The 24,139-nt window shown below is 38.7% G+C and overlaps 1 protein-coding gene across 4 annotated transcripts in view; it reads left to right on the forward strand.

Moving 5' to 3' along the window:
• Positions 1-24,139, forward strand: part of KAZN (kazrin, periplakin interacting protein) — a 2,853,667-nt gene that overhangs the window by 134,725 nt on the left and 2,694,803 nt on the right. Inside the window, exon 1 of one of the 4 annotated variants that reach the window (XM_044062366.1) lies at positions 12,511-12,588. The exons of the other annotated variants lie outside the window; for them this stretch is intronic. The gene's annotated coding sequence lies outside the window, so the exon portion shown is untranslated. Of the gene's footprint in view, positions 1-12,510; positions 12,589-24,139 lie in introns of those variants that run through there. 4 annotated transcript variants of the gene reach the window in all.

Here is a 24,139-nt window from a genome sequence, read left to right on the forward strand (position 1 = left end):
GAATGAAGCATAGTGAAAAGCTACAGTGTGTGGATCTGCTTATACATGTATACATACATAGGTATGTACATACATGATTGAGGGTGGGATATCATCGATGGTTTTGTGGTCCATTTCTTTCTGAGGTATGACATCTGTCTGGTGGGGCTCATCAAATGCCTCCCTGCATCAGAGGTCTGTTACATATTTGGGAAAATGAGAGCCATATGGCCCTTCAAAAGCTCTGGGGAGAGGACTTTGCATTCTTTGGGCATTTTGTTGCCTATTATTGAAACAAACTAGGGTGGTACATTGGGAATGGTTTGGGGTGGGGAGGGTGACATCACTTGATCTCTCTGGCTGGGGTTTGGATGTTTATGGAATCATAAGGTGAAGTTAAATTAACAGTTTGGCATATTTTTACTCTAGACGTGTAATATTTCCCTGGAAAAAGCAAATGAAGCCCAGAACAATGAAATTAAATGCTGTGACTTACCTCAAGTAGTTAAGAATTCAAAGACCTTGTCTTTGTATCCATAAAGATTTTACCGTCTTGATAGTTTTTGGTGAAAAAACATCTGTGGGGGAAATAATTGCCTTCCATTGAAGTACCTGATTGGTCCTCCCCTCATCTCATTTTTTCTCCAGCTACTGTAACCTTTCTGGCTCAAAATTCAAAACCAGTGTTCTGTCCCATGACCCAAGTGAAATCATCTCCCTCTAGTTGCTTCATTCTATAGTAAGGTACATTGCATTTTTTCAATTTCTTAACAAAACTTATTTCATTCTGGTTCAACCTTGTACTAGAAACCATCACAAATAAGCTTCTGCTATTTCTCATTGCCTTAGTCAAGAAAAACTCTTGTAAGACCAAATCTATCATAGTTTTGCATATATTCCTCCTGGCATTAACATCAGCACAACAGAGAACTTACTATCCTGGGCATCTATCAGTATACCCCAACAAACCATCAGCCTTGGGGACCTGAACATAAACTAGGCCCAAATTGTATCTGATACCCCCACTACTAGTATTAACCTGTAGGGTTTCTTTCGGCTCATCAGTATGCCAACAAACTAAAAGAAGCCCACCTCTAAGGCCTCTACTCTAGACTGTATTGTCTCAACTAAACCCAATAGTGTCTATAACTGTGACACACTGTATGAGAACAGAAGTGACTGCCAAGTTTTGTGAACAAGCTTGTGTACAGTCTAGTAAAACATCACACATACAAGAATGTGCATTACCTATCCAATTTTAGTGTAGACTGTTTCATCTGCACTCTCAAGCAATGCAATTGGAATACGTTAAAAAAAAAAATATTCCTTTAGGTGAAACCATACTTGAATTTAATAAAACCTTTACCAATACACTGCATGTACATGCTTCTCAGAAAAAAAGGGTTAAACATAATCCAACAATTTAGCTGTCTAAAACAGTAGGCAACTAATGGTGCTTCGAGACAAAGCCTGGAAAGCATGGCACACAAACAATCCCCAGTAAAAATATCTACACTACAGGAAGATAAGAAATAAAACCAAACATAGTGCATGGCTTGAAAAAAACTCCATCACCTTAACATATGGCAGGCATCTCAAAATAATCCTAAAATATTCTGGTCAGTGGTCCAAAATTTATTAAATCCAGGCGAGTGTCGACAATCCACTCCCTCCCCAGAAGACTGTTCATCAACAGTCATTAATAAATTTAATAAATACTTCCTTCAAGCTGTAGCCTCACCTATCAAAGTCAACCCCACCATCAAACCAAACCCCCACCAACAAAACCCTATGGAAGCTTGCTTCTAACTCAAGCCTTTCCCTACCTCCACCATAATAAAATATCTTCTAAAACTAAAAGCTACAAGTTCTGCTACAGATAGCCTTCCTCCTGAATTCCTAAAAATTGCAGTTGAAGGTCTGTCATATCCAATATCTTTACTAATAACCAGATCCACTCTAGAAACTCATGTCCCAGCCATTTGAAAGAAGGCATATATGCTTCCTGTTCTTAATGGAGGTCCATCTGCTGACTACTCCAAGTTCAGACCAATAGCCATCCTGTCACCATTATCTAAAGTATTAGAAAAGTGTATCCATTTCAGTTACTTGAATACCTTGCTATCAACAATTTTCTTTACCCCACACAACATGGGTTTCTTCCCATAGCACCACTACTAACCTGTTTCACTTGCTGATATCATCAATAAAAACAGAAATATCAGAAACCTACTATCATCCTTATTCCTAGACATGCCCAAAGCATTCAACACTGTATCTCACCATAAACTATTACTAAAACTCTCCTCCTTGGGTGTCTCCCCCCTCCACCCTGTCCTGGTTTAACAGCTAGCTAACAGATAAATTCTAAGCAGCCAACTGGCAGCAGGAGTACTCTTCATTCCTACATATTATTATAGGATTGCCACAAGGTTCCATACTTGGGTTCCTCCTGTTTAACACATTTATAATGTTCTACAGACTGCTAGCCAGGGTTCGAAGCCAAGTCTTCCAACACTCTCTGTCCAACCAGTGCTTCATGTCCCTGACACACACACACACACACACACACACACACACACACACACATACACTCACACTCTTGGAGGCTTGTTTTTTTACACACACACACACACACACACACACACACACACACACACACACACACACACACACCTGGGAAAGGTTGGCACAGGTTTACTAGCCATGACTCCTTCTGCCCAGACTATAAGGTAGTTATCACTGCCACCAGAACCCCTTATGAGCTACTTTAAGACCCTTAACAAAGGGTGTCCAATCTTACTGTGTAATGCTACTATCAATACAAATGATAGTTTGACCAAGAGCAAGGCTATTAGGAGTCGCCCACAGAGTCACCACAGTGTCACCAGATCAAGAACTTACATATCTCTACATAGATCAGCCACAATGAAATGTTTACATGTATTTAATAATAAATAAAAGAACAAGACAATACTAAATATATATTCACAGTGACAGAGTTCAAAATAACAGGAAATGTTTAAAACAACATTGCAGGGCAGTCTCAAATAAAGAAAGAAAAAATGTGTAAGCTAAGCTTTGCAATATTCCTGACTATATCTAAGAGAATTACTATACCTAGTTAACTTACTTAAAGAGAGGCAGATGTGGAGAATGGATTTCCTAGCTGACGTTGCCAGGTCAAAGACAATACAGAATGTTGTGTCTCTCTCAGAGAGTTCTCAGATTCATATCTCAAATATTACTGCTGGGCTAGCTTGCAGGATGACATCATTTCTTGTCGTCTGACTTCTAGTCCCCAGGCCCAAAACAACCATTGATGGCAGCTGGTAACATTTATCATCTACCTATAAAAATGCATAGACCTCAGATCTTTGGCAGAGAATGGATGTCATAAAACAATAAAACACTTCCAAGACAATACAGATAGCTTCTCGGCACAGACATTGTGTCTCCTTGCTGCCATAAAATAATTTTTTTTGAAATTTACTAGACTGAGGTAACCTTCTGTGTTCCTGTTTCCACTGTTAAAATATATACATTTAAACAGTTACAATAGTGTACATACATTTCTGTTCTCTTCCAGCAGGGCACATTGTGGATACTTCTTTAAGCTCAGTACTTTATAAAATATTTTTTCAACATACGTCTGCACAAACCTAGTTTGAAGTATACATGATATTCAATTTGTAACTCAAGCATCTTACATGAAGCATGTTGACATTCAGAAATGACACATAACTATTTACAAAATTACAGACAGCTGTGCTGGCAGTATCTCCCTTTGTCGCAGTTCTATAGAAATCATGTTGATATTCATAAATGACATGTAATTATTTACAAAATTCCAGCTAGCTTTTTTGCCACTCTCTCCATCACTAAAGTCCAAAATGCATCTGGAGCCTTCTTATACAACTCTGTAGCTAATCTCTGGAATGCCCTCCCACATCCTTTCAGGGATCTTGAAAACCAAAAGGCATTCAAAACACATCTAAGAAAACACCTCTCAACATCTTGGCTCCTTAGCTGTACATCTCCAGGATAAGTATAACATGGTTGCTTCTTCCTTCTTTTTCTACTATAACTCTGCTCTCCTCTGCTCTGTTACCAACTTTCACTCTGTCTTCACCTACCTACCATGCCTACCTTAAGTCTTTAACCCCTCATTTCATTTATATCTCATAATTACATCACCATTTTGCTTCCCCCCCTTTGTAAATAATTCAGTGCTCTGTATTGTGACATCAAGTTTGAGTGCCTGAACAAGAACTATGGTGAAACTAATTCAGTCTTACTCTTAAACTTTGTTTTTTTTTTCCCCTGCATCCATTCAGCACATCCTAACTAACCAAGACTACCCTGTAATAACTACATTAAGCAGGGGGCTCCGCACACAAGGAGTTTTATTTATATATATATATATATATATATATATATATATATATATATATATATATATATATATAAATAAAATCTACATGCTTTAAGGTGCATTTTTAGAACTTTTTACCAACCTTTTGGTCCAGTGATGGCATGAACAAAAATCATGCATATGGAAAAGAGCTTCAGTTTTGTTCATTTTGTTTCAAGGAAGGACTAAGTTAATTAAATCCAACTTTTTGATGCTCAAAGCTGACCAGACACTACTTCACAATTCAAAATAAACTTGAGAAAGCAAATTCCTTTATGGATTTGTGTACTTGAGAAAAGTACCTGCCCCCACCCCACCCCAAGATAGGCAGTCACTTTCTGTGTATGCCCCTCTTATGTTAAACTGGGGTTAAAAGTATGGCTTAAATGCCCACAGTGATATTTCAAGTTGTTGCTCTCATACTTATATACAGCATGTCTCTGCATCCCCTTCCTCCAAAAGTGGCCACCTTCTGTGTACCCTTCTGCTGTTAGATGTAGACAAAACTGAAAAGACAAACAGAACAAAACATATTTGCTGTCAGCCATATATAAACAATACGCTTATTCAGTCCCCCCCCTCAGAAAAGATAAGCATCTGTATATACACCAGATGTTTGTGGAAAATGAAAATAAAATGATTACATTAATGTTTACAGCTTGTTAATTCTAGAATCAGGACAGTGCTGCTGTACAAGCTATAGTGACCTTCGATGATCATCAGTGACCCTAGCTCTGAGTAGCATCCTGCCTTCGCCCAGAATGATACCACAATATAAGGACAAAATGATTGACTTCAACAATTGGCTAAGCTTCTGGTGTCATTCAAAGGGGATCCAGTATCTGTCTGCCTGGGACGACATGATCGACAGACCACGATGCTTTGCCAGAGATGGTATGGACCTGTCATCCCTGGGATTCAGGTTACTGGCTAAGGCTCTTGCCACCCCTATAGTGCCTTCTTTAGGCAAAGATCAAATGATAAAACCACACCGTAACAGGTACAAGCATGCAAATTCTGAAGGTAATGCTACAAGTCTAAACTTCAAAATGCACTCTCTCGAGGCACTCCTAAAAATGGAGAACATCGATATCTGTGCAGTAACTGAGACCTGGTTCAAGGCTCCAGAGAGCACCCCTGCAATACCAGGCTACAACTCTTTCAACACTTTTCGGCCACCAAACCAGGACCAAAACACTAAAGGTGGAGGAGTGTCCATATTCACCAAGGATATTCACACCACCAGGCTAGTTGCCCAACACAATGTGTCTGAAATTCTCCAGGTGCAACTAATACTGGGTAAGACTGCAATCCAAATTGTAACTTGCTACAGATCCCCCACCATGTCCCAAGATTCTTACTACACCTTTCTAAACATACTGGAAAACATTAAGATACAACAGAGCACCCTAATACTGGGTGATTTCAACTACCCTGCCATTAACTGGGAAAACTACTCGTGTACCAACACCTTTGCCCAACGGTTCTTGGAATTCATAAATTCCAACGCCCTGGATCAACTAGTCCACAGTCCCACCAGGGGCTGCAATATCCGAGACCTGGTTATTACCAACATGGGAAATTGAAGCTCCACACCTAGGGTCACCCCCCTCGTAGGTCAGGTCTGACCATAAGCTAATCACCAATAACATCCACATCCCACCCCCACCCCCCCAGTAAGGAAATCTCCATAAAAAACTTCTCCAAAGCCAACTTCATGCTACTCAAGTCAGAAGTGACAAACGTCTTGACACCCATGCAGACGGGAGCTGAAAATTTGACTGCTGAATCCTACACTAAGGCACTGTATGAGCACATCCACTCATGCATGAATCATGCCATCCCAAATAGACCCAAGATACTGTCCTTAAAAAAAAAAAAGGAAGCCAATATGGTGGTCCCATGCCATAAATAAACTGTTGCAGAAAAGAGGAAAATCCCAGGATGCAAAAAACTCCCTTACCAGCCTCAGTTAGAAGCTGAGATCCCGCATAAAATACTCCAAAGCTAGTTTTGAAAATAAAATTGCCAAAGATTCCAAAGACAACCACAAGACATTCTATAACTATGTCAAGAATCTAAATGGCAATGCTAGATCTGCTCTGAGCTACAACAGAATGGCATTAAATATACTGATCCCAAGGATATTGTCAATATCCTGGCAGATCAATTCAGTGCCAACTTCACCCCCCTCTCACTCCCTAAATGGGCCATCTCAATACTGGAAGATTGCGAAATCCCGGTAATAATGGCCACACAGGTAAAAACGCACTCTCCAAAGCTAAGAGTACAGCATCCATGGGACCAGATGACATCCTGGGCTGTGTACTACATGAACTACAAAATGAACTGGCACCTCACCTAAGTGTCATATTTAATCATAGCCTCACCTCAGACTTCATGCCCACTGAGTGGCGCACAGCTGCAGTTATCCCAGTCCACAAGGGGGGATCCACCTTGGATCCCGGGAACTACCACCCCAATCAGTCTTACGAGCCTGATCTGCAAGGCCATGGAATGTATTATCATGGAACTTATATAAACAAAGACATTGGCAACCTTCAAACACTGGGCCCCACCCAGTTTGGGTTTGTGAAGAGCTGGTCTTGTTTCTTGAACCTGATTGACTCGAAGAAGTCAGTCTCCAAAGATGTGGACAAGGGTAAGGCCATCCACACAGCCTATGTGGACCTCGCCAAGGCCTTTGACACCATCCCCCACTCTGAAATCATAGGTAGACTTACTAAGCTGGGCATTAATCCCTACGTCACTCGATGGGTTGCCAATTGGCTTACTGACAGAACCCACACTGCTGACTCCAAATCCAGCTAAAGACAAGCAACAAGTGGAGTACCTCAGGGTTCAGTCCTGGGACCGCTCTTGATTGGCATCTACTTCTCTGAAGTACAGGCCAACACTAAGGGACTCTGGCTAACAAAGTTTGCATATGACTCCAAACTGGGAGCCATTATTGAATCCCCAAATGATGTGGATACTCTACAAAAGGGCCTTCCAGAAACAGATGCTTGGCGCCAGAGCCATGGGCTCAAGCTCAATGCCAAGAAATGTATAGTTATCCCCTTTGGGAATAAACAAGTACCCGTGAATTACCACATAGGTGGCAGTACACTAAACACCGAAAGTGTGATAAGAGACTTAGGGACACAGGTGGACAGTGGTCTCATCTTCGATAACCACATTGCCACAACAGTCAGGAAATCCTTCTATGTGGCCCACCTCATCACTAAGGGCTTTTTATCCAGAAAAAAGGAGGTCATTGTCCCACTGTACTCATCCCTCATTAGATCCATTATAGAATACAATGCCCCATTTGGTATGTACCTCTCAAGACATCTGCAACAACTGGAAAGGCCGCAAAAATACCTCACTAAAAGAATCACAGGCCTAAAGCAGATGCCCTATGCTGACCGCCTTAAAAAACTCCAGCTATACTTTGTCGCATATCGTCTACTCGGAGGCAATCTCTGCTTAACATACAAGGCCATGTCAAACCCAGAGCTGTTGGACATGCTACACTTAAAGAAATCCCAATCCCTCAGAGCCACACACTCCAGGGATCTAAGACTTGTCATCACAACTGGAATAGACTGCCCATACATGTCAAGCAGAGCGTCTCTTTGGACCTCTTCAAATGGAATCTTGACGATTGGATGGGAGAAAGGAATTTCACCTTGGGGATCACGTCAGTCGCCCTGCTAGACAGGAGTCCAAGGAAGTAAATACTGTGGGAAGAAATAGCCAGGGAATTGTTATGGCTAGGCATTTATAGGCCTTAGGGCTGATAGCCTAGTACCAACCTGTGGACCTACACCATTCTAATCTTTGTGAAGAAAGTTAAAGATATAATGACTATACTGTCCCCAGCCCAACACATGATACAGTGGCCTCTGAGATTTGGTAGAAGTGGTAAAGAAATAATAACATAGTCCTAAGCAGGGCTGGTTTTAGACTAGGTGGAGTTCATGGCAGAGGGGCAGAGGATGTTACTAAGCGCATTTCAAAATTATACAGCCTAGGTATATGTGGACATCCAACCCCATAAGTTCTGAAGGTCTTGGTGTTCTCCGATACATTTAGCCCTTATTTTCAAAGTATGAGCGTTAATCTGTGTAACTGACAACAGGGTGAGTTACTTTCATCCAGACCACTCCCACCAAACAGTAACAGCCACTTCTACATACAGTTCAGATGTAAGATCAAGATAAAAGAGGATGACCATGTATTTCACCTTTATTCCAAACAAACAGTTGCCTCACATTAAAATATTGCACACTGTTTCACATAATCACATTAGTCCTGCAACATCAAAATAATAAGCAAGCAGCAGCAGGCAGCTAGTCATTTCCCTCCAAAGAAGAGAGCCACAGAAAGTATGCTTTGTCTGTCTGTGCATGTCACTGTCTAGTTAAGTAGTTCATTTTACTTACCACATTTACACATTAGTCCTGCTAAGCCAGAAAGTGACTGTTTAAACTCAGCAAATGACGAGAGGATAAGTTACTTTCATTCAGCCACCCTCCTCCCACCCAGTAGTTACAGCCACATCATCTGGTGGCTGTGCGATATTATTTCACCCCCACACATACTTCTCAGCTGTCTTCTGTCTTTTTTAATCACTCCTAAAATGGTGACTTTTAGAGAAAAGCTGATGAATTGCACTTAATAAGTAATAATTAGGTAGTTCTTATAAATGTATATCAACTCATATGGTCTTATTCTGTCACTATCTTAAGTTGCTAATACTAACAGTTTAAAGGTGTCCCTGATTATTTCTTAATTTGAAACCAGTTCTATTGAGATTTGTCCCTGATTCATTGAGAGTTATGTTTGATGGTTATGTAATGTTTCACCTACACAGTCCACACAAACAAGTCAGCAGAGACCCATTAAAGTGTGCCAATCAAAGTTGAGCCATATAAATTACAAAGCCAGAGGAATATTGCCCAAAATATCTGGCTGCTTACTGCTAGCATTCCTACACTTACCTTACCTCAAGTATCTATCCACACAAATCACAAAGTCAGAAATGCTACTAAAATATCTGGGTGATCAATTCCAGCAATATTGTAAAAATGCTTAAATCACCATCATACTAATCCCCTCATCTCAGTTTTTACACAAAGACAAAATATTTTCAAACATTATTTTATTGATTACAGCCAATCTTATTTTAAAATAATATAGTAACTCACTGTACCACTCCTCAATGTCCATAAGTCTGCAGAATGTTCCATTACTTATCCTAATAAAAAAGCTTCCTTCAGCCAGTGATTTGATTTCAAGAAAAAAAAATGCTTCCTTCAGGTGCACTTTCACACCACATTTTAATGCTGCTAGATCTGTACTCCCATGACCTTGCAACATTTAGGAACATCATTTATTTTATTAGTGGAGCTAAGCCACACTCTCCTGGATCACCCAGTGTTCCTGGGATATTTTTTTATTCTTTTGAAATGTGTTTATTTATTTATTTATTTTTTAGAGCAAAGAAACATTGCTCTAAAAAATAAACAAACAGGGAAAAGATGCTCTCAAAAATGAGCAAAGAAATATTGCTCTAAAAAATAAACAGTCGGGGAAAAGGTGCCCTCAGAAATGGGTAGCACAGTGCCCTAGGTGATTGCGTAGTTCATCTATGCATAAGGCCAGCCACGGATGTTAGACTGGATCAGAAGATACTGTCAGATAGCTTTGAAACATCATGTATATCTCTTGTTGCAAACATGACTGTTTAGTCAGGTGTGAAGATTAAGGTATGTACAACTTTTTATATCAAAAGTATCTTTTGCATTAAGACTTTTGACGCACTGCAGGCTGTTTCATGAACCAGTTACCTGCTTTCCTTAAGCTGGTTCTGTTGGTTTTGCCAGTCTAGTACAGTACTGATCAGTGAGAGACCAACCTCCTTCAGGTGTGTGTGTACTTATGTGTGAGGGAGATGCCATAGTTACCCTTGGCACTGACTAATGCTAAGGAGTAGGGTGCAGTTGATTGTAGACAGTACTATGCAAACTGCCTGAGCGCATCTGCTATCTCAGAAGTAACAATGTATACGGTTTAGCGGACAATGAAATTGGTGCTTCAAGAAAGAGTAAAAATTTCATTCCCTCAAAATTTCTGCCTGACAAATTTAAGATGGCTACATTATGTGTATGTCCACTGATGAATAGTTACATTAAAAGTAAAACATTACTATCGTGTACAACTACTAATTAACAAGATGTATTTCAGTTCTTCTGAGCTATTGAAGTTTAGTACTATCATGTCGAGAAAATGTTATGCTTAATAGCAGCCAGTATTTAAGCTACATCAAATGTTGTTGTTGTTGTTGTTGTGTCTTTCGGCTTTTCCTGGTTAGGGGTCGCCACAGCGGAACTCCGGTCCGCTAATGATTAGCAGTCGATTTTTACGTGCCGATTTGCATACCCTGACGCACAACCTTCAACGAAGGTACGCCCATTCACGCATGTCTCCATACAGCAGCACCACCACTGCAGTAAATACTTTTCATAATTAGGAGTCTGACATATGTGCTTTCCTAATGTGGTTATTAATCATTGTGGCAACAAAGAAATGAAGTATGTATGGAGAGTCTGGCATGTTATACATCACTCTCAGTAAGGCCTTAAAAAACAGTTTAACACATGTCAGTATAAGGAGGTTTGCTTCAATTTGTGCTCTCCCCCCACCCCATCTTGCAATGTAGTGCCGAAAAGACCAGGTACATGACAGATCATCAAGGACATTTTCCTGTGAGCCTGATTAAGTTGAATAAATTGTAGTGAAAGCCATTTACAACAAAACTGCATTTGCCTTTTCCCTGTGGTTGTGCAACCATGCAATTAGTGTGTGTAAATATCTATATTGATCTAGGATTTTTGATCGAAAGATCAAAAGCCCAAATCCATTACCACCGAACACACTTAGTGCTTTCATCGAAAAAGCGCTTTCATTAAAGTATGTTAAAAAAAAAACAAAATCAACTTTAATGCAGGGGGGCAAGCCCCCATGCGCCCCCACACCCCTACTTTAATATTCTCACTCCGAGTTCACACTACAGTGGGAAAAAGGGAATTTTACCGCACCGTAGCTCGACCGGAACAACAAGCATACTTACGCGTAAGTGCTGCTTCCGTGAACAGCACTTTCGCGCAAGTATGCTCACCAAATTGGGATTTGGTGAAAGATGCAGTCAAGCATCTGTACGGATCCCATCTATTTATATAGATATATATATATATATATATATATATATATATATATATATATATATATATATATATACACACACACACAGATATATGTGTGTATATATATATATATATATATATATACATAATATATGGAGAGAGAGAGATAGATGGATAGATATGTGTCTAGATAGATATGTATAAAATATATATATATATCCACATGGTGGGTGTAGAGGCCTTGCCTTCCTGGCAAAAATGCATTATTTTTGGTTTTCTCTTAAAGGCGTGCACTGGAAAACGTCAGTGAGTTGGCATGAATCCAGAGGAGCTTGTGCTATTACAGAACCTAGCAAAGGTGAATATGCAATGAGGGAACATTGCTTCTTAAACTAAAGTATTCATTGTCTCCTATGAAAGGATGACATCAGTTTGCCAAATAAGATGTATGTGGTATGATTTTAGTTTTTCTTCTTGTCTGCTCGTGAATACTTTTTATAGATTCTGGAGAAACAGACAGATAAGTTGGTGGGAGTGCATGTACCAGAGTAAACATAATACCTTTACACTTTTCCAGTTCTCCCATCTCCCATATTATTGGCTGCGTCCCACCTCTTCTGTTTTGTGTAAATGCCTCCTATTGTAAGCACTTGCAGCTACACTATACTACATGCTTTTATGACTGCTTGAATTATTGAAAAGGACATTCCCATCTCTGCTAGATTATGTTGCAGATTGCATCTGAGAATAGACCCCGCCCCACCTGCCTTTCTTGCGTTGATGACCTTGTGCAAAGAAGGAAGTCGTAGACAAGGGCTGCACTTCATTGGTAAACCAACCCATGTGGGTGCAGTGAACAGGAGCTCATGGATTTGCATAGTTAAGAGTAGCACTGTATGTTTGATTGCAACATATTTTTTATATTTACTCAAAAGAAAATGTGATGAGAATAATTCTCCTGTTTCAGGACAACTGAAAAAGCAGGTATGATTATGGCTTTACTCTTCAGAAAGATCTCAGCAGTAAAAGCATGTGCTGGAGAAACTGTGACTGCAAGTTCTGACTTGCTTTTCATTTAGTATCAATGTTACCTAGATTTTGTTTCTTATTATTAATGGTATTGACTTATTGCTATCCAGATTTCTCAACGATTCTAATTTTCTCTTACAACTTGTTATACAAATCCTGTGCACAAGCAAACGCTTGAACTGGGTAATCGGGAGGACTGCTGTAGTTTCATAATTTTGTGCTTTTTACAAATACATTGAAGGAACTGTGTAAGAAAAGCCTGCCCTTAACATGGTGAATAATCCATATTCTCTCCTGGGTTTGTATGCTGTCTGCACTCATTGTGGAAAGTATGTAATGCTCAATGACATGTCTTTGTTACACAGATTGTGTTAAGAATATTATTAGCTATTGAATTTTGGGAAGCACAGAATAGATGTTTTGTATTTTCACTTGCAGCATAGTTTCTTGAGGAATAGTTTTGTCATAAAGAAGTGAATTAATTTCCACTTCTTTAGAACTTCTCAGTGCTCTCATACATGCCTTTTTAATGCTTAGAACATACTCACATGGAGATACATTTATTTAAAACCATCCGCTACGATTTTGCTCTAAAGCATAACTGGAGATTGAGTTTTAATGTACCATGTACATCTCCGATAATACTGAAGCAACTTTAAAGCAAACCGGTACTCATAAAGAAAAGATGTTCATTTAACCAAAAGTAAGGCTAAAGAAGCAGCTATTCAAATTTGTATGGTGATTGGAATGCAAGGCACATAAAAAGCTTACTTTTTATTTATGGTTTGTTGATTGGGTGTCCAGTTGGGTTTATGTCTCATTTGTACTGTAGGTATAAGACAAAAATAGCTAAAATCAATAATACATTAATAAATACACTGACAGAATATGCTAGTGTATGACATTTATGGATACTGATGCAAATACTGAGTTGCATCAGTACTAATACTAGTACTAAGTAATAGTACTACTACTATTACTTATTATTACTGTTATAATAATATTATATTATAATACTATTATAATATGTTGGTGGCGAAGGTGGATGAGTTTAAATACTTGGGGTCAATAGTTCAGAGTAACGGTGAGTGTGGAAGAGAGGTGAAGAAGAGAGTACAGGCAGGATTGAGTGGGTGGAGAAGAGTGTCAGGAGTGATTTGTGACATATGAGTACCTATAAGAGTGAAAGGGAAGGTCTACAAGAGGGTAGTGAGACCAGCTATGTTATATGGGTTGGAGACAGTGGCATTGACAAAAAAGCAGGAGTTTGAGCTGGATGTGGCAGAGTTAAAGATGTTAAGATTTGCACTGAGTGTGACGAGGGTGGACAGGATTAGAAATAAGTATATTAGAGGGTCAGCCCAGGTTGGACGGTTTGGAGACAAAGCCAGAGAGGCAAGGTTATGTTGGTTTGGACATGTGCTGAGAAGGGATGCGGAGTATATTGGGAAAAGATGCTAAGGATGAAGCTACCAGGTAACAGGAAAAGAGGAAGGCCTAAGATAAGGTTTATGGATGTAGTGAGAGAGGACATGCAGGTGGTTGGTGTGACAGAGCAAGATGCAGAGGACAGAAAGAAATGGAAACAGGTGATCCGCTGTGGCGACCCCTAATGGGAACAGCCGAAAGAAGATGATGATGATAATATATTATGATATTACTTATTATTACTATAGTAGTACTACTATTACTTATTATTACTATTATAATATTATATTATAATACTATTATAATAATATTATAGTATAGTATATATTATAGTACTACTACTATTACTTATTACTATTATAATAATATATTATAATACTATTATAATAATATTACTTATTATTACTATAGTAGTAGTACTACTAATACTAAGTAATAGTAGTACAAATACTGAGTTGGCAAAACTGGCATGACCATTGTGATTATAGTAATTGTGAGAGCATAGTAGAACTAAACAAAATGTGTATTAGGCTAAGAACTTAGTAAAACAGTCAAGGCACTTACACATGAAAACTAAATATATTCTAGTTATGTATAAGTATACACAGAGTTGAGCAGCTATACATATAGGTAGATTTTTTTGGACCCCCAACACTTACTATTTGGTCTATCTTGGCACCCATTTATCCTATTCATTTAATTTATAGAGACATAGGCCAGACCCATTTGATTCCTGACCCAAGGCAAGATTCCCCACCATTACTTCAGACTCCACTCCATCAGTGCAGTGAAACTATTCTTCCTGCTATAAAGGGCAAAAAGCAGTTTCTTTCATTCTCCAACCAATGCAAGAGCTCTACAGCCCATTCATTGTTTGATTATGGTATGGTGAGAGCCCAGTGAGCCTATTCATTCTTTGGTTATGATAGGGTGAGATCCCAGTGAAGCCCATTCATTTTTTGGTTATGGTAGGATGAGACTCCAATGAGCCTATTTATTATGTGATTATGTGGTTGTGGTAGGACAGGAGCCCCATGAGCTCATTCATTCTTTGGTTATATTAGGGTGAGAGCCCAGGTAGCCTAGTCATTCTTTGGTTATGGTAGGGTGAGATCCCATTGAGCCCATTCATTCTTTGGTTATGGTTGGGTGAGAGCCCAATGAGTTCATTTATTCCTTGGTTATCATAGGGCAGGAGCCCTGTGAGCCTATTCGTTCTTTGGTTGTGGCTGAGCAAAACCTTCTTCAGCATCTGAGCCAGTAATCAAGGAGCCTGAATCCTCACCATTGGCAGCAGTGAGGGATTTTCACTTGGAACAAAAGTAGATACACACACTATTTCCAGATTAAGCTCTCTGCACCAAGCACAGTTTCCCTTAAGAGCACACACAGAACACACTCAATCCGAGGTTTGAGTTTCCCATTTTCTCTATCTCTCCCAGCCCCGAGTAAGACTGCCGACTGCACAGCTGTATAATTGAGTCCTCAACTGAGTGTCCCAGGCCAAGTCCTTCACGACCCTCTCTGTGAAAAAACAGTGCTTTGTGTTCCTGCTCCAAGTAGCTCACATGCACACACACATATTCTTTGTGATTTGATTTTCACACACACACACACTTGGGAAAGGCTGGCACAGAGTTTCTAGCTATGCTCCTCTGCCTAGGTTATAAGGTAGATACTGCCACCAGGAAACTACAAAGCAATCTATGTTAAGGCTCTTACAAGGGTACCCAGTTATACTGAGTAAAATTAATACTAATACATATAGTAGTGTCTGACCAGTAAGTACTCTCAAAAGTTAAAATGTTCTCGAAAGGACCAGCCACAATGAAAAGGTTAAATATATTTAATAGTAAATAATAAAAGAACATGAAAATAGTAAATATCTAGTTATAATAAACACCAGAGTTTCAATCACAGGAAATATTAAAAATAATACAGATGGAAAGATTCACACAGATACAGAAAAAGAGTACTTAATTAATCTCACTATATTTTCTTGACTGATCTAAATAATTACTATCCCCTATTTCACTTATTAGAGCAAGGCAAGATGATGAAGGTGAGGGATCCTTCTTGTCAAGTTTCAGAAATAGATTGTTCTGAGACTTCTGTCTCATCTAGTATTAAAACATAATTTCAGTGTTAGATTACAGAATGACATCACATACATCTGGTCATCTGACTTCTGGTTCCAGTTCTACTCCCCTTTACTAGAAACTGAACCAGAACCGTGAAGATATGTGTTACCATACACACAGATAGAGGTTTGCTAAGATCTGTTATAGCTTCTGGAAGCAATAAAACCATTTTAACACTTCCACCCTTCCAGGGTAGCAATTAGTTCAGTGGTAAGGATAGTACAGCAGGATCCCTAGTCCTTGTTTTCACAGACTTTTTATCTCTGGCTGCATTCAGAACTATAAAATACAATCTTTATGGCCTAAAATTAAGTAACTTAATTTCAGGATATTTTTCTAAAAGTTACCTGGGCTAAGCTTAACTTCTTCTCTTCCAGTATCCTCTGTTACAATATATACATTTAATCGGTTACAATAGTACAGTCTGAAATACATGTATATTTCTTTTCTGTCCAGAAAGGAGAAATTTTTGTGTGGTACTTAGTAGGCAGTACTTTAGTTAGGTTTTGAAGGAAGACCATTTTACTGAATTTAGAATGTTGCAGTCAAGGATCTTTGCTGTATCTCCTAATATAAACTTAATATTGTTATGGTATGCTTACTCTAAATTGGTGTTGAAGGAGCTTGGCAATTCCTGTGTATACGTTTAAAAGATGTGATTACTGAAATAATACTGCCAAGTTTCAAATAATGGTGAGCCTGTCTGCTAGACAGCTCATACTTGTTCAGTTAGAGTCACTTATTAAGAAACATATTTTTATACAGAGTCAGGAAGATACAGGGACTCTTAAACAGAGTTTGTTTGGAGGAGGCCTGTAATGTTGAAATGATCGTGATTTTCCTACTTCATCTTCTCTAAGCTGTTATTGCAATATATTGGAAATTCTTGTTCTGGTGATCTGGATTCAGTCATCGGACCTGATTCTTCCTCCTCTGAGGAGTAGGGTGTGGGTGGGAAGGTATGATATTTTGTTGTTTCACCTATCCTTAGATAGGGCTACAGTCCATGGTAGAGACCAGAAGCAAATCATCTTTGTGAAATACACTGGGAAATCATTCTGTGGACACAGACATCTGTGTTGAGACTGTTTCCTTCTCGTGGGATTGTGGATACAGAATTCAGACAAAATAGCCTTTTGCTTCTGTCAGTGTGTTATCCCTATCAACTCATCTTAATGTCTGCTTCCTGGGATTTCAGAATTATTATCTCCACATAATGGCAACCTTGGTCTTCGAGGAAAGCCATTTGATTGCTTTGGAGAGTCTTTGCTGTGGAGATTGAAGAAGGGTAACAGGACATATCAAACGGCAGATGGACTCACAAAAAATTTAATTTCTTGACATCTGTCATGCACATTATTGTGGTAGCTTCTCTGAGAACTCAGTTTTCAAGCAAACGTAAAGCATTCTGGAGCATGCAAAAAGCAAGTGCCTTGATTATTGTACCAGATGAGTAATAATATTTATTTTCTGTATATGTTTTGTAAATGTTCTTACAAACTGATGCTTACTTGGATGCATTCAGCAGAGGTGGTTGGCAAAAACACATTATCTTGTTTCTTATTCAGCTTAAGTAAAGACTGATTTTTTAGAACACAACAAACATGCTTTGGTTTAGCTGGAAACAACAAAGTAGCAGTTTTTTTTCACAAGGGAATGCAGCTCTTTAGAAAAAAAGAAGAACGTTGCTAGAAGCATCTGTAAATGGCAAATTATCCCACTAGCAAATTGTTAACCCCTTAACTGATAAGTTTACTTTTAGATTTGAAGACAAATGCAAGTGGTTTAACTTAGTTTTAAACAAGACAAATAAACCAGCTTGCAGGAAATAGCAGTCTACACATATGTAGGTTTCAAACAAAAAACAGAGAAAGCAGCCTTATTTACAACAATCAAGATGACACAGTCTTGTAGATTTTTGTGTAACATAAATACATTGCTGTATGCAGCTACTGTCTCGCTGCCTGTTAAGGAATTGGCTCCTCTGGCCTCTGGTCCATCTTTTTAAGATCCTCACAACAAAACACTTTTAGGCAGTAGCATTATTCCCAACTTTTGTTTCAGAAACACAAAGGAACCTGATGCCTACAAAGGCAAGAATTTCCAAATTTACAGTGTCAGTGGCACACTTGCCTTTGGTGCAGAAGGCTGTGGATTCTGTTCCCACATAAGGTAAATGGATTGTTGACACTGCAGTGCGGCCTGGGGCAGTACTGCACTCCTGTGTGTGCATGTTTTATGTACATGTTGGTGCTAAGTAGTCCTCTGTGTAGCATAATTAGTTTTCTGTATTATTTCAGTGCTAATGTGTATATACTAATATTGTTGTTTGAAACACAATGCGAAAGAGTACCACTCTCTGCACTACTAGAGATCTAATGTAGCCATGAAGTTTGTGTGTGTGTGTGTGTTGTATTACTGAGTCACTTTTCTCTCTACAATTAGTGTACTCCTAGCAGTGGCTGCTTTTTTCTTTCTACTGTCATGTATCATCATTTCAGGCTAGGCAGGTAGTACAACAACAACAAAAAAGCAGACATTAATGTTTTCCCAAATCCATTAGTGGTTTCCAGAATGTGTTGCTTTTAAGTCCTAGTAACTGAAGATCGAACTGCAACATTTGTACTTTATATACAGAGGGTTGGTTAAGGGTTAGACAAGTACTATTTGCCAGCAGTGCACTGTGTGACTTTCCTTCTTATTTTAGGAATATGGGGGTGGCATGCAGTACCACTGAGTACAGATGACATACCATGTTTTGGTATATTATTTGTTCTTCCCTTTGGCTGTGAGAATTCAGCATACTGCCTCACTCGGCACAGTCCAAGGTCGGAGTAATTACTCTATTCACAATCTTACCTGTCACGAAGAAGCTCAGAGAAGAGAGTGCATTATTCCCAGGAGAAAAATCTAGTGTAGAGTCAGTCATGTGTAGGGAGATGAGATCAAAAGAAAAGTATAACCTCACTGAAAAACGTCATCTCAGAAAAAGGGGGCTAAAAGCTCAAGTGTACCGGCTCTATAATTCTGACTGAAATAAGTCAGTGACTTACCAGTGTCAGCAAGACTGAACAACATTTAATGCAATCCCTTATTACAAAAACTGGTGACACATTGTCAGGATCTGTTTATTGGCTTTAGTTGTATACCTAAGGTTTTCCTTCATTGTGTTGTATAATTTACCATTTTTTTCCTTTCTTTGACAACTACAGACTTCTCATGTAATTAGCCATCCCAATGTCTGAACTGGAATGCCTCCTTTGCCCATTAATAGTCGGTCTTTGTCACTGTTCAGTTCAAAAGCTGGTTGGACTGAAGCAGTGGATGAGTCATGTTTTTCTGTGTGCTCTTGGACATTCAACATAAAGCATTGTCCTTCCTGCGTAATAAGAGCCGGCACTTTCTGATGTTTATGGCCCGTTACTCCAGCTGTTCATTCATTCATTTATTTATTTTAGTACCTACTATTCACTTCTGTATTATATAATATGACCAGGAAGTCAGGCAAAGAATAAAAATATGTTAATTGTGCTTGTTTGGTATCCAACTGGGTAAATGTGCTGATTATTTTACTATTGTAACTTCGTTCACTCAGAGGGCAGAAACAGAGTACAGATCTAGGTACTTGACAGTGTTCAGGTACCTTCAATAGTATTTGATTGCAGTATACAGGCAATACTAGAAATGCTTACAATGTACCTGAAATGTCAACATCTAAGATGACAAGGTAACTATTAGAGTCTTTTTACCTATTTTACATTGTGTTTTCTAACCATAAAGTTGTAAGAGAGGAAAAATGAATGTAATCATAATGATTACAAGCATTCAGTTTTAAATGTCAAGAAATTCTCAGAAGAATCTATGAAGAAACTGAGTATGCAGGAATTTGTATTAGAAATGTTGAGATGTGTAGCAAGCAACAGAACTGTTCTTAGTGTAAATTTCAGGAATATGAAGAAAACAGGAGCTCACAAATTCTAAGCTTTGTGGACACTTCTTATGACTGACTTCTACTAGCATCTGTGACATATGACGACTTCTAGTGTCTGTGACATTCGACTTTTACTATAGTATGTAACATTTGACGTTTACTAGTGTCTGTGACATATGACTTCTACTAGTGTCTGTGACCGCATCAACACACTTCTAGGCAGTTAATATATTAACCATGTTGCTCCAGTAAAAGTATGTCAATACCATTGTGTCTGGAATGCTGACTATGAGTGTCATAAAGCTAGTCTTTCAGAGGGCTGATAGCATCAAATATCACTGAAGATGTGGTCTGTATTACCAGTAATCATTACAAGCAGAGCTCCTTGTTGACCCTGTCAGAACTGTGTGCATCCTTCAGAAATGTTTGTATTATGTCTTGTGATGTGCTTCAAGATGTTATTGTTAACTCCCCGTTTATGAACTGCAGCCTAGCTCATGTTGATGCAGCATGTTACTTTTACCTAAGCTCACAAGGAAAGAATTTCTTTTGGTTTTCATAACATCAGGTAGTAGAAACAGACTGCATCTGCTAAGTCTTCTGGTCTGGCTTTGTTGTCATCAAAGCCAGCCTCTGATCTACATTGCTCAGTCACTCTTTGCCTTATAACGTGACTACTATCTGAATGATGCCAAAGTGCAGGGTTGTAGTTCTTATAAACAACTTACCTCTTCTGTGTACTAGGTCATTTATTATTATTTGACAATACAAGATATACATATTTTCCTTTGGCAAGATAGTTAACAGCTTGGCAAAGCAAGTCTTTGTTTCCTCTAGTTCTGCATTTGGGTTCATATGTTTCGTGTGAGTTTTTGTTTTCCTTATAGATGTGTGTTTCCTGGCAGTTGGTGGAGGGTGGCTTTTTCTGTTACAGATGTATTCCCCATAATAGATGAAATTATGTTTGTCTGTCATCATCTACTTTGTACAAGTGTTTCAGAGAACAAGTGATACCTCAGATATGTGCAAGTCACCAACATTTCTTAATAGAACAGAAGCCTGAAGAGGATTACATTGAGGAAAAATAACAGCCTTTCCTGTAGGACTATCCGAAAAACAAAATGCTGAAACAAGTGATGGGGATCCCCTAAACTGGTATGGCAGCATTCAGAAGAGAATCGCCACTATTTGGAATTATGGAACAGTAATTGGATAAGGGCAGTTCATACCATCAGGTCATAGTGATGGATGTTGAAGAGAAAAGCTGTCTTACTGTAGACATTAAAGAGATGAATATGAGCTTTTCTGATGTATTGCTGACTTAATGCAGTACCTTATATTTCTGAATGGGTAAAAAAGCAATAAGCATGATTTTACATTGTTATCAAACATGCTTCTAGTTTTCTGGTGAAATCAGACCTGAATTTCCCCAGTGATTGTTAATGAGCATTATTCTGAAGTTAAAGTAAGTTGCTGTTTGCATCTTGTTGTGTACACTCTGGACAAGTCTAATTTTCTTGTTAAGTTTATGTAATGTTTCTGATGCACTGTCATTCTTAATATCAAACTGATCTGTCATTCTTAATTAAACTGATGTCACCTTTCTCATAGGTATTTGCTTTTATTATTGTTATTATTTTTATCTTGATGTACAAAAGCTGTTGCACTTGTTTGATACTTTTTATTAAAAATTCTGTAAATCTGTTGGTTACAGTGTTTTTCTAGAGACCATGTATATGTGTACTTAGATGGGCTACACAAAAAGTTAAAATGATTCACTGTTTTGGAAATGTTATGCTCTTTGTACCTGGGAATTGGTCATTTCTGCAGGAATTTTAGTTCGTGTCTTCATTTTGTCCCTATTTGATAATGTTCCTCAGCTCCCTTCTAGGTTATCGGTATGCATCTTACTGCTGTTGTTGTTAGTGTGAAACTATATTGTAGACCTTTCAAGACAATTTTGCAAGACACACTTGTATGATTATACTGTTACAACTTGCAAATTACCAGCCTAGCATTAGGCACCATAAGAAGGGCTACTGAAGTGTGAGAATAGCTGGAAGGCACACATACCCATAAGGAATCACCATAAAGTCAAACCTGCAGGCTTAACCAGTTAATTGCGAAAGAGAGAAGTGCATCTGATGTAGGTAGCTGGTAACACATGGCTTCTTAGCTATTTTATCTCAAAAAATAAAATCTTATGAACACAAAGTGTTTTTTGGATCTATCTATGCAACATTCAAAGTAATTGCTTTTAGAGAAATCGTATCAGAACTCAATGTATGTAAAAACAAAGTAGCACTTTTGTCCTTTGTGCAGGATACCACTAAAGGGATATCATTATTACAAGGCATTCTCAGCTCCACATATTGTATTTATTTATTTTATTTTGTTTTATTTTACATTTGTTAACCAGGAAAGTCCAACTGAATTGTTTGTGTCTTTCGGCTTTTCCCGGTTAGGGGTCGCCACAGCGGAACTCCTGTCCGCTAATGATTAGCAGTTGATTTTTACATACCGGCTTGCCAGGCCTGATGCACAACCTTCAACGAAGGTATGCCCATTCACGCATGTCTCCACGCAGAAGACGCTCTAGCTGAGAATCGAACCGGACAGCGTCTTACTGTGAGGCGACAACGCTACTGCAGCACCACCTGGATACAGGTCCATTTTCAGCGGAGGCCCAGAGAGAAAAGCTCCAAACAAGTATAAATATAGTGAAGTTATTACAGTGACTTATCACAAAATCAACATTTGTTTAACAATAGATTCACACAAGCTCACGATTTTCTCAAATACACACAGGAAATAGTTGGAAATTATTAGCTGAGTAGGAAATAGTTAGAGATTACATCTGATAAGGGAAAACACATACAGTTTATAGCGGTTAACATACATGGCTGAGAAGATATCATCCTTACTTTAATACTTTCCAATAGGTGATAGACATATACTCAGAATTCTAAACAATTAGAGAATCAGAGTTTCTTTCCTGTAGTAAGGTTAACATTTATAGTTGATGTTTGAGTGGGGGTTAGTCAGGGTTTGTACAAGGACAAAGCCAGTGCATTTTTAGGTGTTTCTTAAGGGATATCTTGAATTGATAAGTTGGGAACTGTAGTAAGTTGTGCAGGAAGTAAGTTCCAGATTTTACCGACAGAGTTGGAGAATAGTGATTCACCAGCTGAATTGTTGGCATTAACAGTTTGTACTAGCATTCTGTTGGAAGAGCGGAGGGCTTTTAGGTTACTGTAGGGGGTGATAATATTTTTCAGTATGGGTGTATTGTCTGGTTGGTAAAGAATTTTGTTAACAACTATAAGTTGGTTATACTGAAGTTGATAGGGTAGTTCTAGCCAGTCTAACGATTTAAGGTTTTGACAGTGATGGGTTCTGTAAGCTGATCCTGTGACAAATCTGGCAATATTATTGTAGCAGTTAGTAAATTTATTGAGGTCTGATTTGCTTAGGTTTACGAAGATGGGTGAAGCATAAAAAGAAGGGTGGATAGCAAATGTGTGTATGGGTAATAACAGTCCTAGCAGATGGGGTTAGGAATTGTTTAATCTTGTATAAAGACCCTAGTTTCTTATTAACTGTTTTAATAGTTTTGTCTGTGCGAGCATCAAACTTAAGGATGTTGATGATTTACTCCCAGTAGTTTAGTACAAGGTTCTGGAGAAATTATGGTGCCATTGTTAGATGTTATGGTGAGAGGTGGTAAGGGGACCTTGCGGGTGGGGGAGAAAAGTAACATTTTGGTTTTATTTGGGTTTAATAGTAGATGGCGACCAGTGAGACAGTTCCCTACTTTGTTGAAAGTGGTTTGGGATAAATATTGTAAATCTGTGGGGGAGGTGGCAGAGCAGATTAGGGTGGAGTCATCTGCATACTGAATACATGTTGCATCTGGGATGACTTTTGTGCAGGTCATTAATGAAGATGAAGAATAGGAGGGGGCCTAATATAGATCCCTGGGGGAATCCAAGGGTTATTGGTAAAA

Source organism: Protopterus annectens, chromosome 2.part1, assembly GCF_019279795.1.
Source record: "Protopterus annectens isolate FY-2018-M chromosome 2.part1, PAN1.0, whole genome shotgun sequence".
Lineage (NCBI taxonomy): Eukaryota > Metazoa > Chordata > Ceratodontiformes > Protopteridae > Protopterus > Protopterus annectens.